Source organism: Falco peregrinus, chromosome 13, assembly GCF_023634155.1.
Source record: "Falco peregrinus isolate bFalPer1 chromosome 13, bFalPer1.pri, whole genome shotgun sequence".
NCBI lineage: Eukaryota > Metazoa > Chordata > Aves > Falconiformes > Falconidae > Falco > Falco peregrinus.
Genome location: NC_073733.1, coordinates 22,875,043 through 22,897,021, shown reverse-complemented (window position 1 = coordinate 22,897,021; position 21,979 = coordinate 22,875,043). Strand labels below are relative to the sequence as shown.

General features: G+C 41.3%; 1 protein-coding gene across 5 annotated transcripts in view; it reads right to left on the bottom strand.

The window, feature by feature from the left end:
- Positions 1-21,979, bottom strand: part of LOC101916786 (fibronectin type-III domain-containing protein 3a-like) — a 232,835-nt gene that overhangs the window by 31,517 nt on the left and 179,339 nt on the right. For 3 of the 5 annotated variants that reach the window (XM_055817763.1, XM_055817767.1, XM_055817764.1), the window contains exons 1-2: positions 17,426-17,573; positions 12,365-12,468 (exon numbers count right to left, since the gene is read on the bottom strand). The gene's annotated coding sequence lies outside the window, so the exon portion shown is untranslated. Of the gene's footprint in view, positions 1-12,364; positions 12,469-17,425; positions 17,574-21,979 lie in introns of those variants that run through there. The other 2 variants (XM_055817765.1, XM_055817766.1) reach the window with 1 other exon arrangement.

Below are 21,979 nucleotides of genomic sequence, written 5' to 3'. Positions count from 1 at the left end.
CAAACATTTTCAAATAATCAATTTTCAAATAAAGTCAAAAAAACTGACTTTAATTGGAGACAAAGTTACAATAAAACATCCACTTTAGCTTCACCACACATTTAAAGACTTGTGCAAACTGACAGCCTTAAAAGCATGGAGCATCACCTGTGATCTTTAAGGTCCTTTCCAACCCAAACCACTCTACGTCATCTAACAGAGTCCTTCACAATGGAGTACACTCAAGTAGTCTAACACATTATCTGACTTTTCACTTTAAGTACAGCATTTAAGCAATACATATCCTTCCTCCAAAAAATGCTTCCTAAATATGTATCATGCATATTTAATTTCACATGCCAGAAGTGATGAAATCAGTTCATTAAATGAAGCAATTACACAGTAGTGTATTTTACACTTATGCAGCACTTTATTCCTATATTTGTAGTTACAATTTCTAAATTGCCTGTACTCCAGAATCCATGACCCAGGTTTTAGGCCAAAGAATTCACATACTACATGTACATGTCAGTCCTTGTGATGATCAAAAGAAATCCTAAACTGTGCAGTTTCTTCAGTGCTGCAACATGTCATCAGTACAGAGGTCTGACAGTGAAAAGAAGGCTTAAGGCAACACAAGAGAGTAGAGAGTACTTTGTACTAAGTCTTCAAGTGAGTACCATGGAGAATTGCATACGGAAAAGTGCCGTATAGTTTTGGGCTTTAGTAAATCACCTGTAATTGTGAGAAGTCAAAATACAATCCAAATGTTAGTGAATTTTCAGCGTATAGTTAATTCAGCAACCATAAAAAGCACAAGATAACAGGATACAGGAAATGCTGACATTTCCTTCTCCCTTCCCATTACCTCCTATAAACCCATACAGAAGACAAAATGCAGTTTGGATAGTCCAATTCATTAAATTAAAAAGCAAAGTTAAAACAAAAAAACATTTCCCCATCCCCTTGTTCACTTCTCTATATCCAGTACAGAAATGACAGTGTTTGGGGGAAAAAAAAAAAAGGAAAACTCCTGATTAATTGTGTACTTGTGGAACTGAATCTTCAGCAGATTAGCCACAGTGGGGGAAATATCATAGCATGACTGTTACAATTTCTTCTGGTGTTAACTCATTTTGTTCAGAAAGGATCTGTAATAAAAGCTGAGATTACAAGGATTTCTCGTGTATTACCATCGCAAGTTACAGAGGCTGGTAGCATCCATTGGTAAAAACCACATCCCCTCTTATTTGCAAAAGCATCTCAAAATTATTGATACTATCACACTGCCAAAAAACACCACATAACAAAATACCCAAGGCTGCCAAAGAAACCAGCTCATTTTGCATACCAATTGTTTTCTGGGTGTGCTCCAGTTACAATTTTAAGAGGCCAAATATGACTGCACAGGTGCAAGGGCTAGACACAAACTCCAAAGATTAAATTTGTATCAGGTTTGTCCTAAATATACTTAGCTACCTTAGCATGTTATTTATTTCACTAATAAAATAATCTTCCATCTTATTTGTCAGATTTTGAATTACCTCTGCCAGGGAAACAAATTCATCTGATTGTATATAACTATTCCACTTAAAAATACCTGCATGGTAACACATGTTAAAATTAAGGCAGAAGTTTCTTCCACTACATGTCTCATTTTTAGAGCTTTAGAGGTTAGATCTAAGTCTTAAGGAGCTATTAATAGGAATACAGTGTACACAAGCAGATTGAAAATATTTTATATATGCTTATAGTCTCAATTTCTTTCATCTAAGAACCTCAAAGATGACAGAAATTAGCACTGAACATGAAGGGGAAATCCCTTTACCATAAAGCACCTACATTTGCACTCAAACGTTCAACTAACCAAAATAACCAGCTGCAGAAAAACATGTTCTGAAACAAGTCCCAATACCACCTGCAATTTTAAATAAACATTCAAAGTTTCTATACTAGCCTCCTACATTGGCTGAGTATAATTCTCTGAGGCTTTGTCTGTATTAGTGAGCAGCACAGTCTAGTTAGTACAAATTGCAGGGCACAGCACCAACATCCACATGGTTTTTAGAATCCTTAATCTACTGCCTAATGACACAGGCAGTATTTACATTTACACCTACACACACATATGTTCCACCTGCTTAGTGCTGTAACTTCACATCTTTCAGAGAAATAACTTAATACTTGGAGCATTAGGAAACAAATCTCCAAAACCAGTAAGTAAGATTTCATGTCTTAGCAGGAATCTCCTTACAGACAGCGGAAACAGAAATACTCGCATAAATGAAACAGTTCTAATAACTCTTGGGCAGTTTCAGTTGGCTCACAACACAAAACATTTCACTGTACAGCTGGGCTCAGATGGTGGCAAGCTGCAGAACACTAATGACAGAGAGGAACATCCCCCAACATACCAACAGATTTGCAAAAACCAAGGGGTTTTTTTGGAGCACAGCTTCATTCCTTGAAAATACTGGTAAGAGAGCAGCAAAAGACACTGCCGCTCTCAAAGGTCGTACCTCTAACGGTAAACAAGCATGGGACTCAACCCCTCCCCAGTTTACCAGGTAAAAAAATTTCCAAGGGAAATAAAGGACTCATTCTGAATGCGGTATCAACAGGTTCACCTCCCGAAAGCCTCTGTTTTATTCAAAGAAGTAGGTGGTATTTGGGTAAATAAAAAGGAAATTCCCCAAAAGTTATTATGTACTCAGCACAATTTCCTGAAAAACAAAACAAAGAAATGGACATCGATCTTGAAAAGCCATTACCCACAGCCTCCTAGCAGTAGCCTAGGAGCAAGGAACCCGCCGTCCTCCAGCTCAGCCGCAGACTCTCGGCCCCGAAGGCAGCGGCAGGGTAAGCCATGCAGCACGCTGCTGCCAGGGAGGAAGGCAGCTGCTTCCCAAGAAAAGATGGAGGGCAACCACTGCACCGGCAGAGAGGAGATTCGAGCATCCTGAACCCACCTCCATCCGCAAGTCCCACCAAGTCTCACAGCTTCCCTCCTACGCTGTTGCTGGGTGTTCTCTGAACCCTCGGCTTTACCCCAGACCAAGTCAGCTTGGATAGGCAAATCCACCGTGAGCTGTAGACAGCCCATAAAGGAACAACCTACCCATGGGTAGAACTGCATCAAAAAGCTGCTCGGTCCCCTAAGGCTAATTTCTTCTACCACATGCTTGGTAACAGAGGCTCAGACTGCTGCTTTCCATGGTCTGTTCTTGGCAGCTAGTGTTTCATCATCACTACTAACTATTCAAGGGGTCTGAGCGAAAAAAAAAAAAAAAGAAAAAAAGTATTTGCACTAAGAATTCACAGGCTGCATTGACATTAAAGATGAGCTAATACACGTAATTTTAAATTCTAGACTAAAAATAAACAAAAATCCCATCTGCAAGCATTAAAGCCTAGACAAATATTGTTATTTTCAGAGCTGCAAAGGAATATACTGAGAATTAGTGATTCATTATATATGAATCAAGAGCAGAATTTGTAGAGGTATCTTCTAGAGCTTTGTCACCATGCATTGGAGATTTCTGAGTCAGTATGGAATTAAACAGATTAATTTTTAGAAAGGTTACATTTTGCAAGGGTACTTCTGGCCTGATTCACTTCTTTGCAGTGGTTTCTATTAGACATCATCAGCTAAAGGTCATTTCCAAACCTTGTTTGAGCCGAAGGATGAATTCAGCCCATATAAATAACTGGGACTAACCATTTCAGAAACAAACCTTCTGAAGCACTGTTTTAGCAAAGCTGAAAGAATTAATAGTGGCTATCACATTTCTAAGTTAACAGAAATCTACACCAGAAATAGCTTGAGCTTTTGCTTTCAAAGACTATTTGCTCAAGACAGACATCTAAAAAGCTGAAATATTTTGTCATTTCATAACATTAAAAACTAAATAAAACCAGTTCATATTTCAAATATGTACTGAGAAGTGTTCCCCGGGTAATTAAACACTGTGCTAATGTAATATGGTTAATCATGTTAACCATATTAAAAAAAAAGCAGTATTTTCCACTGACAGCCTCACACTACAAAGGCTTCTAAGAAAAACAGAAAATCTTAATGACTAGCCTTCCAGAAAACAATTACAGTATACAGTGGCTGTGCCTGACCTCACTTCCTGACATAGTAAAAATGCCGAGACTCTGGAAGACTGAAACATTGGCCTTCCCTTTTCTCTAGCCCAAATTCTTCTCAACCAGCGCTGCAGTCATCCTGGACCCCATCCAGCTCCCGAGGATTCGCACTGAACTCAGTGTTCACTGATTCATGCCTACTCCCGCCTGAAGTCAGCGCCTCAGCTGAGGAAGCTGGGCTCCTATTTACATACAGAACAGCTATTATGCTCCCTACACAGGGCCAGCAAAGCACAGGTAGCTAACTGAAATCTACGCAATACTAGATCATCACACCTTAAGTCTGGAAAACATCATCAATCCTCATGAGATGTTTTGAAATTAAAGTCTAAAATAGCTTCAATCCAAAGTGAAATAAATACACAATTCTAGGACGTCGGGGTAACAAAATGTTTACTAAAACTACTCACACCAAAGCTTACTGCATTACAAAGCCTCCTTTAGCCATTCGCCAACAACATATGGCCACGTTCAACTCAGTCACTTCTACCTGAACAACACAACAGAAACAACCTCAAAATTTTAACAGTAATACCTCTAAGAAAAAGTTAAAATCACAATAACTTCCCTGTATAAACACATCAGTCCTGTTTGATCAACAGCTTTGAACAGTCACCAAACACCAACACCACATCAACAATTTTATAGACATGGTTTCTCTTTAGGCAGTAACAATGAATTCGCAACTATTGATGTGCAGGGTATGTAACAACCAATAGAAGTTTGTATATTCATTAAATGTCTTTTATAGGGCTATCAAAAATAAGAAAAAAATCATACTGAGAAAGTAACTTTTTCATTGGAATTAGATCCTTTAATCATATTAATAGAATATAAGATTATCTATTGTGCAAATGTGTAGGTATTATGTATTTAGCAAGTTTTAAAAATCCTGTTATCCCATACTAAAATATTGTCCTATTATATTAAAAATCTCTCTCCAGAAAGTTACTGCACAGAAACTAAATGGGAGGAACACTGTAGACAGGAATGGATCAGCTTTGTTCCACCGTCCAGAGCAGAAGCTGAACAGATTTCATAAACTGTAAAAAAAAAAAAGTTTATCATCCCACACAGAAGCTATCACAAAGACTGTATTTTCCTTTTAGTAAGTGCTGGATTTAATATAGGAAGTTCCTATTCTAAGGAACTTATTCCGTAAATGGAGACTTTTTTCTTTTATGTTTTTAAATACAGTATGCCCGAGTTAGAAAAAACAATGTGTCCCGGACCAAAGAGGAAGTCTGATGGAGAGCTAGAAATTTAGCTCAGACTTCCTGATTTCTAGGTTCAGTGCCTCATGCAACCTTCTAGTCTGATCATCTTTATATTTATTGCAGGAAGTACACTGCTAAAGTATTGCTATTTATTAAAAGCAGTACTGTATAAAACCCTAAATCTTTAATTATACCTTTTATATTAATATAATTCTTAGTGTAATATATTTACTTTTACATATATTTATTTCCTCTAAGTTGTGGGTGGGGGGAACCCAACCATCTCATTACAAAGCAACATACTTTGTGTCTCTTACCTTTGGAAAAACATCTCAGACTGGATACACGGACACATACACCTATGAACCTCAGATACTCTGATAAAGAAAACTGAGACCCTACCATGCTTTACACTCTAGATCTCTTGCAAACTGGGACTTCAGAGTATTTTAAACATACTCCAACATTAATTTTTGCATTAGTGATCTTCAAAGGTTTTTAATAACAAGAGGCCCAAACAAAAGTCACCCCCAAACCACGGCTAAGAAACAGCCTCAAAGAGATCAAACCTTATTTATGAATTCTAAAAAACCTTCACCCCTCCAGATTTGAAATTTATGCTCCACACAATTTTGAGGTAGGAAACATTTTGGAGAAAAGACACAAGCTACCCTTTCCCACCCAAGTTTTTCAAATAAACAGTATTAACAAGGTGTTTTAAGATAATCATCCCAATCCTAAAATAGTTCTCCTCTGCCACAGGACCACACATGAGCCGTTCTAGGTGGACTGGTTTACTTTTAGCAAGATTAAGGGAATGAGAGACTTAACAGAAGCTCAGTTACAACTTTAGCTCTGAAGAGACCACCATCACTCCATAACAGTCATCTGTTCAAAACTAAATATATGTTTTGATTAACATGTTGGAAATAATTTATAATGACACCCAAGTGAATTTGCCTGCGCCATCTTGTATGAAGTTTGGCTTCTAGCCAGAAGGGCACAACTTTGATACTGAAAACCTTCATGACTCACCCAACAAATGTGCTCAATCAAACGTTTTTAATATTTCAGCTGTAAAGCTCAATGTCATTTTGGTGTAGGTATCACTAGGACCTTGCCATCTTGACCTAGGTGAGGTCTGCCACCCAAGTAAAACAAAAATAGCCAACAAAATACCCACCCCAACTCCACAGATACATAGTAGGTTTCTATACTGTGCCAAGTGTTTTCTTCTAGAAATTATTTTAAAATCTTTTTCTCTTTTGACCTCTAAAAAAGTGACAATTCCAAACCATTTCTCTGCATTTCCCAAAAAGTTTTAACTTTTACTTACATGATTATTCTAAAGTAGTCTTAATAGTCGCTACAGCAAAATACAAAAGTGACTTCAAGCCTGTTAGTAAAGTCCAGGTAGACCTTCTGTCCTCACAAAGAACATCTGGGGATCAAATACATCAGGCCAGTTGCTAGAAGGACCTCTAGTAACTTAATGTTCACCTCAGGGTACCGTGAGATCTGACGGCCCACAAAAATTCTCCCTGAAGGAGGAGTAAGATTGAGATGGAAAGCCCACATTACATGGACACCAAAAACCACTAAAAATGCAGAGAAACAGCAGATACAACATACCAAGACACACGGGGACTGACATAAGTGATAATATCAGCTTCCACCCTCCCGTACCAATCTGGATCAGGTTCCTGATGTGACTGTGCCAGGAAAGCAAAAATAATAATAAAAAAATTGCTTCCCTCCACGTTCAAATAGAAACTACACAGGCAACCATCCAGAGCACTTAAAATTGTTTTCTAGGCTAAAACTACATCCCTCGAGATTTAAGAGCTCTAGCCCATGGGGACAAAACAGGCAAGTGCACAGTTTCAAGGGCAGTGCTCACCCTACAGGGTTATACACGTTTTCCCAGTGACTGCAGAACTTCTTGCTGTTCTTCACAAGACAAAATCCACTGTTAAGAACTGTGAGCTGGGAAGAAAGTATCTGTCAATGCCCAGAGCACATTAGGTTTGACTTGATTTGAGCTGTTATTTAACAAAGTTAAATTGTTAATTAAAAATACCCAACACACTGGTCACATTAGGGTGATGTTTGTCCTCTTAATTATTCATTTATGAGGCTCACAAAGCTTGCAGTAGCAGTTTCTGTAATGCAACCAGGACACTACTTTCAGATAAATATTTTCCTTCGTTGTTTTAGTTATTTCATAGCTTTACTTTTATTGCCAGAAAAGCAAAGTTATAGCCTAAACACTTCTGCGCTGCTTCCTAAGTGATCAGCCCCATGAAACGAAACCCAGTAGTTCCTGAAATGTTCTATTCCTGCTTCTATAAGTGTTCCAGAGAATTGCACACCTCAAAGACGAGCTGAACACCTCTCCTGGCTGAATGGTTGGACCTGATGATCTCTAAGGTCTTTTTCAACCAAAATGATTCTATAATTCTACGAAAGGACTGAGCCCTTAAAGTGTTTCATTCTTATTTCAACTTTATGGGATTAAGATATTTTCCAGCTGTATCAATGTTGTTAAAAAAACCCCATAAAATAATGAATTAAATGCAAAACTGCTTCTTTCCACCAGCCAGGAAGATGACATGTTCTGGATAAGCTAAATTGCTCATTTTAGTATCCTAAAGCTACACAAAGCATGACATTTTCAAGCTTAGATGAAAAAGCTTTTAATACATGCAATGTAACAATGTATTTATTTTAAGTATGATTTCACAGTGTGAAACTGTGCCCCCTGAATTTCAAAACACTGTTCTGGTTTTTCAGGCCTCGAAGGAAATAGTTTATTTGCACATTAACAACATACTATTGAAATTCTATACCCAAATGTCTATCTAAATCACTTCGAAGTTATGGAAGTAACATACAGCATGGTCCACTGAAAAGCAATTCTTCTGACTAGAGTCACAAGACACACTGTCAAAAAAAACAAACAAAAAATTTAAAAATGAGAAAGGAAAACCCTACATAGAACAAAGGCAGTGACAGTGTCTTCACAGGATTCGTGGTGCAGTCTTCATGTTAACAGCGGTAAAGAACAGCAGGAAAGCTAATAGGGTGTTTCTCTGCAAATAAAATACACAGCTCTAGAAAGACAACCCTATTACTCTTAAGAGCACAAACCCTTCTATGTACCTGAAAAGACATCTTGGTGATAATGCAGTGATGGCCACAGAGAAATCTTAACAGGTCAGCAAAAAGGTAGCTGCAGTTTACACCTTTAAGTAACCACAGATCTGAACAGATGAAGCAAAATGTTTAAAACTGTGCCAAGATTTACAAGATAGGAACCGCAAGTTTCTACAGGGAGCTGCACGTGCTCCAAGGTTCTGAAACAAGTTCTACCCATTTATTTACCAACTTTCTTCAATTTGAGGGGAGAAAGTTCTGTTTCAGACTGTAAATAGTCCAATGAAACAGCTATTGTATGTGCAGACAAGTTCACTGCAACAGGAACACATATTCCACAGCACCTTGTTCATCTGAGTTTCCTCCCCATGGTGAGGAATACCTAGTTCATAGCAAGGAATAAATATCTAAGTATTTTTAAAAGTTTCTTATAATCTTCAAGTAAGAGCTGGTTGAGGACCAGCCAGCAAAGCAGCAAATTTAAGTGCACTCTGAGCGTGCCTTTGTCCTTAGGTGATGTATTTCCAAGTGCCAGACACGCTTCACACTGTGTTGTGCAGAGACGTGGATGTCAGTTTGCAGAGCCAATAAAACCTCCCAGGATTAGGCCAGGAAAGTACCAAAACTCCGACCTTTTCAGTATCAGAGCTGGGTAATACCTGTCCTAAATTAAGCTAGAGAGCATTATGGGATGGGAGACACATGCACAAAGTTGGTACAACTGGTATGATACAATCAAGATGTGATACAAAAGTTATTTTTCAAATCTTGAACAATTTATTTAAACTTGACTCTAGGAGAGCACAATTATCCAGATTATTAAAACCAAAAGCAATGCTATTCCATGAAAGGCTCCCTACCATGAGACCGGTCAAAGCAGCCAGTTGTTGTCTAATCCAACAGAACAGAAATAAAAACAGGACTTCACAAGATTAATACAAGAAGAAGTTTGCTTTCAGATTTCTGTAGGCACTAAGGAAAGCAAAGGCTGATTTTCCACTAGCTCTGACTCAATTTGCTTCTGTGAATCAGAAGTGTGCTCGATGCATCCTGCCAATGTATTGACACGAACAAGCTTTTCAATTTAAGAACTCTCTTAAAAAACATGAGTTCCAAAACAAGCACAAAAATACAGCGAAAGCAAAGGATTCTTTTCAAATTGTAACAGATCATGCAAAATTCAGGCAAGAAAGAATTTTGATACACAAACTGAAGACCGTTTTCCTTGTGCAACATGAGAAGAGCCTGTAATGCTTTAGCTACACAGCGGATCAAATTAGTCTAGTTAAAACAGGTTATACTTAAACCAAGGGCTAAAACACACCAATAAATTACTTAAATTACCACATCTGAGCAGTCTCATGGTAACAAACCATGTGCATTTTTATAGTTCATGGAAAATGCAAGGGAAAATGCAAGTATGAGATCATACACGAAGTTCAAGCACACACACTTCACTCTGCATTTGTGACAGGCCTGGAACATGCATATAAGCATTAATCACAGTTCAGCTGATGCATGGTAACACAATAAAATAAGTTGCCTCTATATCTGAGCTTTAAAGATTTATCAGTAAATCAGTTAACCTGCTACAAGTTTGGGGATGTACACTTCACACAAGGGTGTAAGTGGAAATTATCACAGTGTTGAAGAATCTAAGGACAAGAGTTTATTTACATGTGGTTTTATGAAGTTTGTATTTTAAGAAATCTAGGCACTGAAAAGCAAAATGACAGTTTACAAAACACCAAAAAGTTGTTTACATAATAACTTCCAAAACTGAATAATTCTTCTAAATGATTATCACGCCTGACATTTTGAAATGGACAAAACTATATGCATCGGTAAGCAGATTAAACCTTCTGATGAAAACAGTCATTCTGTTCAATATGACTTACGTACTGTCTTGCAAGTACTTAAGAGAGTACCAAAGCTACTTTCACCCATGCAAACACTAAAGGCTGCCTTTATTCCTTCAAGTAACTGTAGTATAACAAACCCAAATGAAGTTATACATTAATGGTACAGATCACTAGTTTGGAACACTTCAATACTTCACATAATAGAACTGAAAGCAAATGATCCCCGCTAAAGAGATAACAATGTTAAAGCTGTTTAATAAAGGACATTAAACAGCAGATAAAAATACTTCATCTAAATTTATAAACCCATATTTAACACTGCTACATGATTTTCCTCCCAAAATACCTATTTCACTCCAGGAAGACTATAATATAGTTAATGATATTATTTTTTCCTTTGTATCTCGTAAGAAGTCCACCTGCTCATTGATCTTTTGCTCACAGGACATTTTCAACTTTTCTCCCCAAAGGTTTGTTTGGTACTTACGTAGTTTCACACCACATTCTATTATACATTGATTAGCTACCACTCAGTTCTTCACTGAATTTCTTCTGTTCCACCAGACAATTGTAAACCAAACATGAAAGGGCTTGAGCAAATGGGGTGAACTGCTCTTCACAAAGTTGAAACTAGCATATTACACTTGAATTTTGGTGTGCATTCATAACATGAAAAGTAATACTCATTAGAGGGGACCCAACCTCAGAAAAAATATACCCCCACCACAGGAAAATGAAAATCTGCTTGGATACCTTTCAATTCAATGAACAGCACGTTAGCTGTGATGTAATGCAAAAATGCAACCTCATCCTCTAACATAGCTGATGTGTGATTGTTTTCCACAATGCAGCATTCACGTTAGGCTAACGAAGACACTGCTGTAAGCTATCTAGAGCCAACACCACATACACAGTGATCAAAAACTGGTCAAAGGATAGGGTTAATTAGTGATTATACAACAGCTGCATAGTATCAACAGATACACGTTTTGAGCAATATTAACAATTGCACTCTTCTAATCCACAGATAGATTGTGAAACATGAATTCAAATACATGAACTGGAAAGACCAGGCCTCCACCAATGCAGCGGGTGGTTCTATACCTAAATGTTCTTTTTTAGAAAATGCTTGGTGACAGTCTTCAGGACACACGTCAACTCTTCAAAAAAAATGAGAACTGCTTTGTCTTTTTACATCAAAAAGGTGATTTCTGATTCACAAATACTTTACACTGCACCTGCTTATTCCCCTGCCATGTAAAACACATTGTTCTAGCAACAGCTTCTAAAATTTGTCTTTAATTTTGGCTACTTTGTTTTTAAGAATGCAATTCCCGTGGTTTCGTAACTCTTACAGTATTGTACATCACAAGATAATTCACAGGAATCTTCCTTTAAAAAAAGGAAAGAAAGTTGGATATTTCTTGTTCTCACAAGTGCTGTACCATGGCAATTTTCTGACAGATTTCTTTCCGCTTTTCCATCGGGTCAGTTCCATGACCTGATCAATTCCATGAGCTCCAACTAAAAACAATATATCTGAGTAAGGCCACCTAGTCAGTCACTTATCGGTATGCTACCACCCACTTGCACTGTTTTCTCTACAGGAAATGCACTTTCCTAAAACCAGAATTTACTCTCTTTATCCAAGGCCAATTATGCAAGTTTAAGACAAAACTTCCAGCTAAGGGAGTAGGGGGGGAAAGACAGAGAGCAAGTAATGTGAAAATAGAGATAAGGTTGCTACCTTACAAAACCAATAATGTTTATATGGAAATACTGAACCTCTTACCTCAAAAACTCTATCAGTTCTTCCTTCTCTAATTCACTTTTTCCATCCGATAATAAATGATCCAAAGATTCGTTCCCAAAGAAGAAAGAGTCCTAAGTTTAGAAGTCTGTCAAATACTTTTATATTATTTTACCTTGAAGTGTTACTTAGAGACTTAACAAGTAAAAAATGCTTCATAAAATCTAGAATACTAAATTATGTTTAATTACCGTTGACACTCTCCTGATGTGAATTTGCTCCTGTTGATAAATGTTACACCGTCAGTACCTGCTGCAGTATGAACAACGTGCTGTACTGGCCCTCAGTCTTCTTTCTGCAGACAAGAAAAAAGATACGGTAATTTTCTTTTCAGTGACTTGGCAAGCACGAAGTCTTAAGAAGAAAAGGTACAGAAAACAATCTATATCCAATAAAACGGCGAGAGACAGCAGAGAACCGCCAGCGATTAACTCCACTAGAATCAGCAAATGAAACTCAAGGAAGACTCCACCAGGAAAGAACCAGAAAACCTTATGCAGCCCTCCTGCATTCATTCACTATGTACAGAATGCAGAACCTGCCATTTCATGTTGTACTAGCCAAAGACACTCCATCACTTAAGCTAGGATCTAATTAGTGAAAGGTAACTTGAACACTACGAAGATGGTTCCCATATGAAGCGCATTCTATGGATATTAAGTGTATTCACATAGTTAACTACTCACTGCTGTATTCCTCTGTATGGCAATAGTGATGAAAAAAATATCCATTTCCAAAAAGCATGTGAATTTATTCAAATTTAAACTATCAGGCACATAGTTATCCTCTGATAGGGTACCCAAAAAAAGACATACATTGTACAATCTGGAACGTACAGTCACAGTTTACTAACACGGGGAAGCACAGCTTTATTCTAGAAACTGTTGTACTAAAGATGCTCCACCATGAGAAGGCAATGAAGAGCTTCAGTAGTCACTGAAGCCATTCAAGATGTTATATTGAATAACGTAAAAATCATCACATTTCTCAAGCTACTAGATCTAGTACCGAACTCCAGCTCCTAAACTATTTGCACACTCAGGATTATAAATCATACTGGCTTGTCTCTCCAAACTTAGTAAGTCTTTACAAATATTGGTCAATTCCCAATACAGTCTTTCTAAAGATAAGGCAGAGGCAGGTATGTTCTGCAGTTTTGCTGAAACACACCGAGAAATTGCTGGCCTTGAAGCTCATTGAGGTAGTTTATAGACTAAGCTGGGGAGCTCTGCACTGAGCCAGCCAGCAGAAGCTCACAGCTTCCTCCAGCAAACACAGCAGATCCATTGTTATTCTCACCAGAAAGGTGATACTGTCTTGAAGTCACAGATGTTTCTGAAGTCACAGCCTAATCAATGTTCCTCCTAGAACCTTTTAATAAGACATGGGCAAAGAAATATAAAGCAGCAGGCCCCAATGCTGGAAAAATGAATATTGAGCAAACGGAGGCATTTTCCACATCAATCAAGATACTTGGAACAATAGCAGATTTACATTAAGATTGAAACGGACTAAGGGCTCTGAGCCAGTGGTCTGTCTTTGCTGGTCAATACACAGAAAGGATTGTGTTAGCATCACTGAAAGAATAAATTATCGCTGCTTTTACAATAAGCTCTTCAAGAATGCAATAAAGAGTTCAGTGTGTGCTCCTCACTCAAGGATCCAAAACTTTTCAGTTAAGGTCTGGCTTGCAGCAAAGATAACAGCTGAAAACTAACCATTTTGACCTTGGTAAGCTTCATGACAACTTGCTAAAAACAGGTGAAAAAAAAATGAAAAGGTTACTTCTATGGTGTTCACCAGCCTTGAAACTAGAGCAGTGAGCAACCACATTTTTAAATACTGATAGTTCAGACCCATTTGTTTTGTGACACAGCAGAATTAGAAGCAAGAAATGTAATTTTTTTGTCTGAAGACTCTTGACTGCTGCAGCATTACTTATATTGAGGTTTTCTCATCTGCTTTCAGACAGAAGTTCAAAATTCTCCTCTGATTAAATGAAATGACAGGAAATTAAGAAAATATGTAACTAGGGAAGAAATTCTTACAATATTTCATACCAGCCTATGACTTTGATGCAGAATATGGTAAGAATGCCTTCAAAGTTGCATATTTTCTTAAAAGTTACAAGTCTACTTCTACCGTTTGACAAGATGTCTTCTAAATTGGGGGAAACCGCAGGTCATCAAAGTGCCAGTTTCAGTCTTCCAAGCTCAAAACATACATTTTAATTTGCTTGAAATTCACCCAAAGGGATTCCAAAACCTTTTTCAATAATGGATGTACAAATGGGTCTACAAACACGTACATAGTACCGCTCAAATGTACTGCATTCCCAATGGGCATCTGCCAAGGCCAGGCACACTCTCTTGGGAGGAGAACACTGGAATTTTTACTGTTTGCACAGTACATAGGAAATCTTATTTTTTAAGGACTCGCAAAACCTTTCCTAAAAATAAACATAACAGATGAAAAGATTGCTGGCATGGGTGTGACAACCCGCACAGTCAATACCATGCAAATGCTAACCTCCAAAACCCACCCAAACAAAAGACCGCTAAAAGTGTTATATAGAACATTTACATTCAACTTTGTTGCAAATCGGGTTTCGGTACATCAAGGAAAGATGCAGTTTGTGATCAAAGGTTGTGGCAGGAAACGCATTTGTGTGGTCAAAGTTATCTTTATTCTCTCTAAAGGTGAATGCATCAGGAGTTGTTGTTCTAAACATTTCTAACATCCAATTCCTCAAATCCATTGGCAAGCAAAAAACACTGTAGTAAAATTAACTACCAAATTTTACAAACAAAAATAGGCTGTCCTAATATAAGAGTGAAAATGGCCTGCATCTGTGCAGATACAAAGCCCAAGAAGTTGAAATTATTCCACTTCATTGTCAAAGTGCTGCTTAATTCCAGTTAAGGCCAAGTTTTTCAAAAACTTGCTGCAACAATACTGAGCCTACAACCAAGTGAACAACTTGTAATAGCTTGCTCCAAGAGAGGTTTTAAGACAGTCAATTCAAGTGCTGTTTATTCACAGACTGCTGTATTAAGAATCACAAACTAAGATCCAGGATACCAATGAACACAAAGTAGATGGCTTTCGACTCGGCTTTATAGAATATCAGATTTATTTGATCCTAGCTAAGAACAAATTATTCCCAGACAACAGCATTCCAAAACTTTCTGAGATTTGGAACGCAGTAAGGTAGAAAGACCTAAGAGAGAGGACAGCATAATAGCTGGCTGTTTTTCAACGTGCATGATCACACACACACACCAAGAGCCCTGAGAAAGTCAACATCTTTCCCATTTTACCACCTTTTCACACACAAATTACATAAGGGAAAGAATGGAAGTGTGAGAAGCAACTGGGGGTTTGCTTCTTACAATGATACCGAACAAAACACAAAGTACTTTCTTCCACGCTGGATATTAACTCCAAGGTCAATTTATTGGCTTAAAACACAGAGAGGATGCTTCCCTGGTTAAAATGCTAATCTGAGTCTCAGGAAATCTAGATTCAATTCCCTGCCTCACCACATACTTCCTGTGTGACCTTGGGCCATAAATATTTCGGTGTCTCAGTCTTTCCATCTGTGACCGAGATAGTATTTCCCTATTGAACCAAGTGTTGTAAAGATAAATACATTAGAAGAACATTAGGAATCAGAGACCATAGGCATATGCATACCAGGTTAATGAGGAACTTATCTGTGGCAGTCCTGTGTGTCAATATTCACAATTAGGCATCAGGTAAAGCAAGGAAGGGCTGCCCACGTTAAATACCCAGCTACCACGAGACAGAAAAAACATGAAATATTCAAAAAATAGCTAGAAATCAAAACCTCAATTATAAAAATAAATGAGCTTTACAGGAAATTTCCATCATTCCAATAAGAAGTCTCAGCAACAAGTTCTAAACAGAAACAAAACTCAGAAACCAGCTGAGAGGGAGATGCTGAAGGAAGTGGATACACCTGCCAGCAACGCATTATTACCCTGTTTTCCAAGATTATCACGACGTGCTGCACACAAAGCGCCTAAAATGAGAGGTAGGAGAGGGGCCGCTGAGGCTGGGGGCCATGAATCCCTGGAGACCGTCCCCCAGCCCTCCGCAGGGCAGCAACTGCACGCTGCTGGAGTCAACAGCCTTTTGTAAGAGGCAGTAAATAGGACTGCGCTGAAAAGCGGTCACAGTAGGGTCCCCACCTTGCTGCTGCCCCAAGGCAGAGGGGGACAAAGCAGAATGGGGGAGGGTAAAGGATGGTCACCACCCAAACACTGGATGACAGGACTGACCTCCCCCTGCCCCGACCCCAGGAGGAGCTGGGGGAGGTGTCTGGTACTGGAGCTGCTGATCGGCCAAGGGGAACAACTAGAAGGCTACGTGGCATTTGCAGGCAGCAGCTCCGGCTGCCGAGGAGGGAGAACTGGGGGGGGGGGGGGGGGGGGGGGGAGGCGGCGAGGGGGAAGCTGGAGCGGGGGGAGCCGACTTCGGATCTCAACCCCCTCTACCCACAGAAACAGGAGAAAAAGGAAAGGAAGGGGTCAAGAGAGACGGAGGATTTGTGGGCTGGGGAGAGCGGGAACGGGCGGAGGGAAGAGCGAGTCGGGGGAGCTCGCTGGCATCAACCCCATGCGGGGCGGCTGAAGCACAGCCCGGACCCCCGCCCGCCGCAGCCCCGCCGCCCCCCGGCTCCCCCCCGCCCGGCAGCTGCCGCCGCACCGGGGCTGTCCCGTTAGGGGCTGCCCCCCGCACGGCCCCCGGCCCCTGCACCCCCCGGCTGCCCCTGGGCAGACCCCCGCGCCCCGTAGGGCAGCCCTCCCCCTGCCCTGCCTCCCCCCTCGGCCTCCCCGGACCCGCCTCACACGCCCGCCCCACATCCCGGGGTGCCGGTGCTCCCCTCAACCGCCCCACACCCCGGCCCCGTCCCACACGGCGGCCCCCGGCCGCCGTACCGCACCCCGCCGCCTCCCGCCACGGACGGGCCGGCACCCCGCCGCCTGCCCCCCGGCCCCGGGCCCCGCTCCACACCGCGGGGCTCCGCTCCGCTCCCCGCCGCCGCCGGCGGGGCGAGCCGACCGCCAGCTCCTGGCACTGCCCACCGCGCCTTGGGTGGGGAGCGCCGCTCTCCCCCGGCCCGGCTCCGCCGCCCTCTCCCGCCCGCCCGGGGGGAAGAAGCGGCGGGCGGAGGGAGCCCAGAGGAGCGGCCCTGTCCCAGGCGGCGGCCCCGCGGCAGCACTGACCGTGAGCGGCTCCGCAGCCCCTGCCTCAAGCCCGGCGCTGCCGACCGCCAACCGTCCGTTCCGCCATGATGGAATGCGGGCACTGCGCCTGCGCTACCGCCGCCGCCGGCCGGAGGCGGGCGGGCGCGCCAACCACAGGCCGGGCCGATCTTCGTCTTCAACCACCCGGTCCCGCGAAAAGAGGCGCGGGGGGGCGGCGGGGGAGCCCGCAGGTGGCTGGAAGGCCCTGGCCGGGTGGGAGTGTGGCCCGCGGGTGCCTGGCGGGCGAGGGAGGGGACGCAGCTCTTCATGGCAGAGCTGGCACCAAGTGGAGACAACGGTGCGACGGTGGCCGGAGCGTGTGGCTGGCCAGCACCCACCATCCTGCCATGAGGGAGGCCTGGGCCTTGTCCCCTGAGGTGTCTCGGGGCCTGCGGCCGCTGCCAGGCCCTGGCTCTCGGTGGGTGGAGGTGGTGGCACCTGACGGGCCATGCCCTGCCTGGGCCACTGCCTGTCACCACTGCCTGTCACGCCACCCCATGGCACTGCCACAGCTGCTGCCCAGGCTCTGGCCAGGACACCGAGCCCGTGCCCGGCTCTGGCCAGAGGGCTGCAGCCTTGGCCCCCGTCCCCCCAAACCCCGGCCAATGCATGATGTTCTGCACAATTTACACATTTTACCTGTCCCCCAGCAACGCAGGGGGATAGATGGGTCACAGCACATGCAAAGGCAAAAGGCCTGAACTCTAATATCGTGTATTAACATAAAAAGCTTTAATGCCAATGACTGTAAGAACTGAGGGGTGTTACGCTAGCGATTTAAGTGGGAAGAGCGAAGAGGAAGGCAAGATTTCATTACTGGCTTGTCAAAATGAGGAGTTGGGTACCTTGACACAGGGCTCCATTCCCATCATGTCATCAGACATGATGCCAAGCCCTCAGGGGCACCGAGCCCTGCTCCAGAGAGGATCAAGGGCAGGGGCTGAAAAAACAGCATGGGCCGAGGAGCCCCTCCGGCACATCCATTTTCTCTGGCAATTAACGCAGCAATAAACGTTGCACCCTTCAGCTTATTTCCACTGGACAGTTTGTGCCGGTACGCCTCCGTTAGCATGTTTCAAGCAAGTTTGAGGCACTTTTTTTTGAAGCGGTGATTTAAGCGGTGTTTTGTGCACAGCATGGAAGTCAGCATCTGTGTGGATGCAAAATAAATGTGACAGCTGTGCTCTTACACAAGCTCCGCATAAACTGTGGATTGCAGCAGTTTAGAAGAAAAAGGGCAAACTCTACATTTATATGCAAGCTATATAATATGCATATAAAGAAACTAACCTTTTAAAATGAATGGCCATGTGTTTTCCCCTGGATTGATCTTAGATGTATTTTTAATGAATATAGGAAATATTACAATGAAGAGAAGAATTTGTTCCTTTATGTCAGAGAATTTCTCTCTGGGGACTAGTGGAAGTGGTTGATTTGACATACTGAACAGCCTATGCTAAACAGGACTAAAATAAATTCCCATCCATCTTTTTAAATAAGCAAGCAGTGTTAAGGAAGGCCAGAGGTGGTCAGGTCTGCTGAATTTCTAGGCAACTAATAGCTTGCCTTGTAAAATAAATGCCACAAAACCACTCAGTGTAACCTTACAATTAATTTTACTCATATTGGCCCATAAAGCAATGAATATATTCTCTGCAAATTGATAGCAAATAGTGAAAGAACAGATAAAATAATCCGCAGATTGTGTCTTTGTGTGTTTGGCACTTGCTGTAGCATTGTTGCTTTCTTCTTTTCTGTTGCATTTGATCATCTAGCTATTACAAGACCACCAATATTCTTGGATTTTACATTTGTTTTGGGGAGAAAGCAAGCAAGTGCTATTATTATGCTTCACCATCACTGAAAATGTACATTTGATGCAGAATAACACTGCTGGTGCTTTAAACAATGGCTTTTGCAAGGAGCCCATTACCTTTTCATTCTCTGATGTCTGTTGTCACCCCTATTTATTTAAGCTTCTGAACACATACGAGAGCTTCTTTGTCTGAACAGCTCATTGTAATGTTGTTTGTGATCTGAAAAGGAAAATGTGGTAGCTGAATCCATGGCCAATTCCAGGTGGAGAAGGCAGGAGAAACCTTTTCCTCTTAAGAAGATAGTCGGCAAAATGTCTGTCATGGTCTCTGCACTGACATTTCCTCTTCTTTCTACCCCTTCCACAAGCTTTACTGCACACGTGACTACTGGCCTGATTCTGGTAAAAGCAGCAGCAGCACTTTTGCTCTGTGGAATAGTGTGGGTCAACACATGACATGTTTTATTATGGTTGTAGGAAATTAATGCTTCTTCATGCCTATGAAATAGATTGAAGTCTTCAGAAAAGGATTCAGAGGAAAAATAAGCTTCTCCTCTGTTTTGAGTCATGCCATACTTTTGTCAATAATATTTGGCTCTTCATTTCACTGAAAATTCCAAAAGGAAACTAATTCTGGCTCAGATTTAAGGCTTGTGAACACTTCAGAAAAGGTAGAAGACAAGACCATCATGCAGACCTGCTTTCTGCATTATTGTGCCATTAATAATTTCACCTTTGAGAGAATTCTTGGAATCTTCAGCACTCCATCTCGGGAATCTTATAACTCCACAGGCTCTAACTAATCTGCAGCAAAGCATATCTAGTGCCCTGGGGATTTAATTTCTAAAGTGAAATATTTGTACTTAATTTTTGGGAGATCCTCTGAAAGAGACCCATCAGGATGTGATTTGGAAATCTGAAATACGTTGCATTAAATGAATGTTGCTGTTGAAGGCAGCAATTCAAGGACTATTTTGACTTCGCAGGCTCAGTATTTATCCATTTCCAGTTAAACCTTAACAGTTATGACTAGTGGTCTTGTGTGATATAGGAAGGTCTGATTCCCCGTCATGAGCACACTGTGTCCGATACCCAGAATAAAGAAGGTCTTCGGGGGTGAATGCTGAGCATTCTTTGCACTGAAGGCTATTGGACCTCCCAGCTTTGATTATTACAAGAATTCCTTTGTAGGTAATAATGCAGTATTCTAGCACTTAGAAAAATCCTTTTCCTTTCTCTCCAGCCTTTCATTAAATAATTTTTTCCTCCGTTATTTTCCATTCTAAATATACTTTATATCCTAGCAAGGTATTCAGTGGTAGTTCTAGCAAACATCATGTCTGATAGAAAAGTTTACAGAGTTGTAGCTAGTTTTTAGTGAGGCTTAGTATGAAAGATCTAAAAACTGCCCACATTCCACAAGCTCCAGGGCTCCTTTAAAACTGAAATTGCTTCAAGTATGAGAACTATCCCCACACCACGGAAAATAAATGACTGAATGTTTGCTGCCTACATCCTACATTCAGATTGCTATGGCATGACCGTAAGGGAAAAAAATTTTTCAGCTGAAGCTGGAAGTTTTACAGCCAGCTGGTGGAGGCTGAAGGCACACAGGCAGGCTGTTCCAGATGGCAAGGCTGCACAGAAGAAATATTTGGCACAAGCAGCATTGTGACCAAACTGCCTGGAAAGAAGGCCCTGATTAGATGGGTCAGAAATTACAGAACAGCATGGAACAAGTCTGAGGGGAGCCTTAACTATATTTTTAAATTCCTGGAGAGCCATAAGGAGTGTACAAGGCCAGCGGTGATACAGGGTTCCACACACAAAAGCCAGCAATGCTCATCTTGAGTCGCCGGATTAGAAGTTGGATTTTGAGGAAATGATTGCCCAGACTGCCCTTTCAGTCTGGGGAGGAAGAGGGTAGAGAGGCACACACACCAGTGATACCAGTCGAGGGTAGATCCAGGCCTGGGAAGAAGGAATTAAAAATAGCAGAATATAAGATCAGAGAACATTTGGAGTAAGGAAAAGGAAAGAGAAAAGAAACAGCCAACATGGGAAGGGGAAATGCGTCAGGAGGGAGGGAAGAGAGCACAAGTGGGAAGAAATCTGGGCTTATAAAGGAAGGGCAGTCTCTGAAATGGAAAAGGAGAGTTAAGGAGAGTCCGTCTTAGCAAAACAATGGCAAGAAGCAGTGCCAAAACCCATGCTCATTCTTCCATTAGAAAATTTTGAATTGTAATCTCTACTTTTTTCTTTGCTAATTCAACTGCTCTAGGTGAGTTAATGAACCAAAACAAACAAAAAAAAAAGGGGGGGGGGGGCAGGAGGAAGAAGGAGGAACAAAAATATTAAAGACATGTAATTCCTTTAACAAGAAAGGGGTGAAAAGACAGATAAGATGGATATCAAAATTACAACATATTCCAATCTGAACAGGGGTGGGGGAGGTTGCTGAAAGGCTTGAGTAACAAAAACCTGCTGCTTACAAGCTGCACACAGTAAATACCTGGATGCACAAAATCCCTACACACCAACAACCCACTTATGATGATTAGCATCTGCTCTGGATTTCTAGTTCCAGTCCATAATAAAAACATTTTTTTCCATACTTGCATGGCAATAATAATGATGATTATGGTTATTTAAACTAGTGTTTAGCAAAGCCTCCCATCTCTTGAATTCATTAGGACCTGCGAATGAGGTCTTGGAAC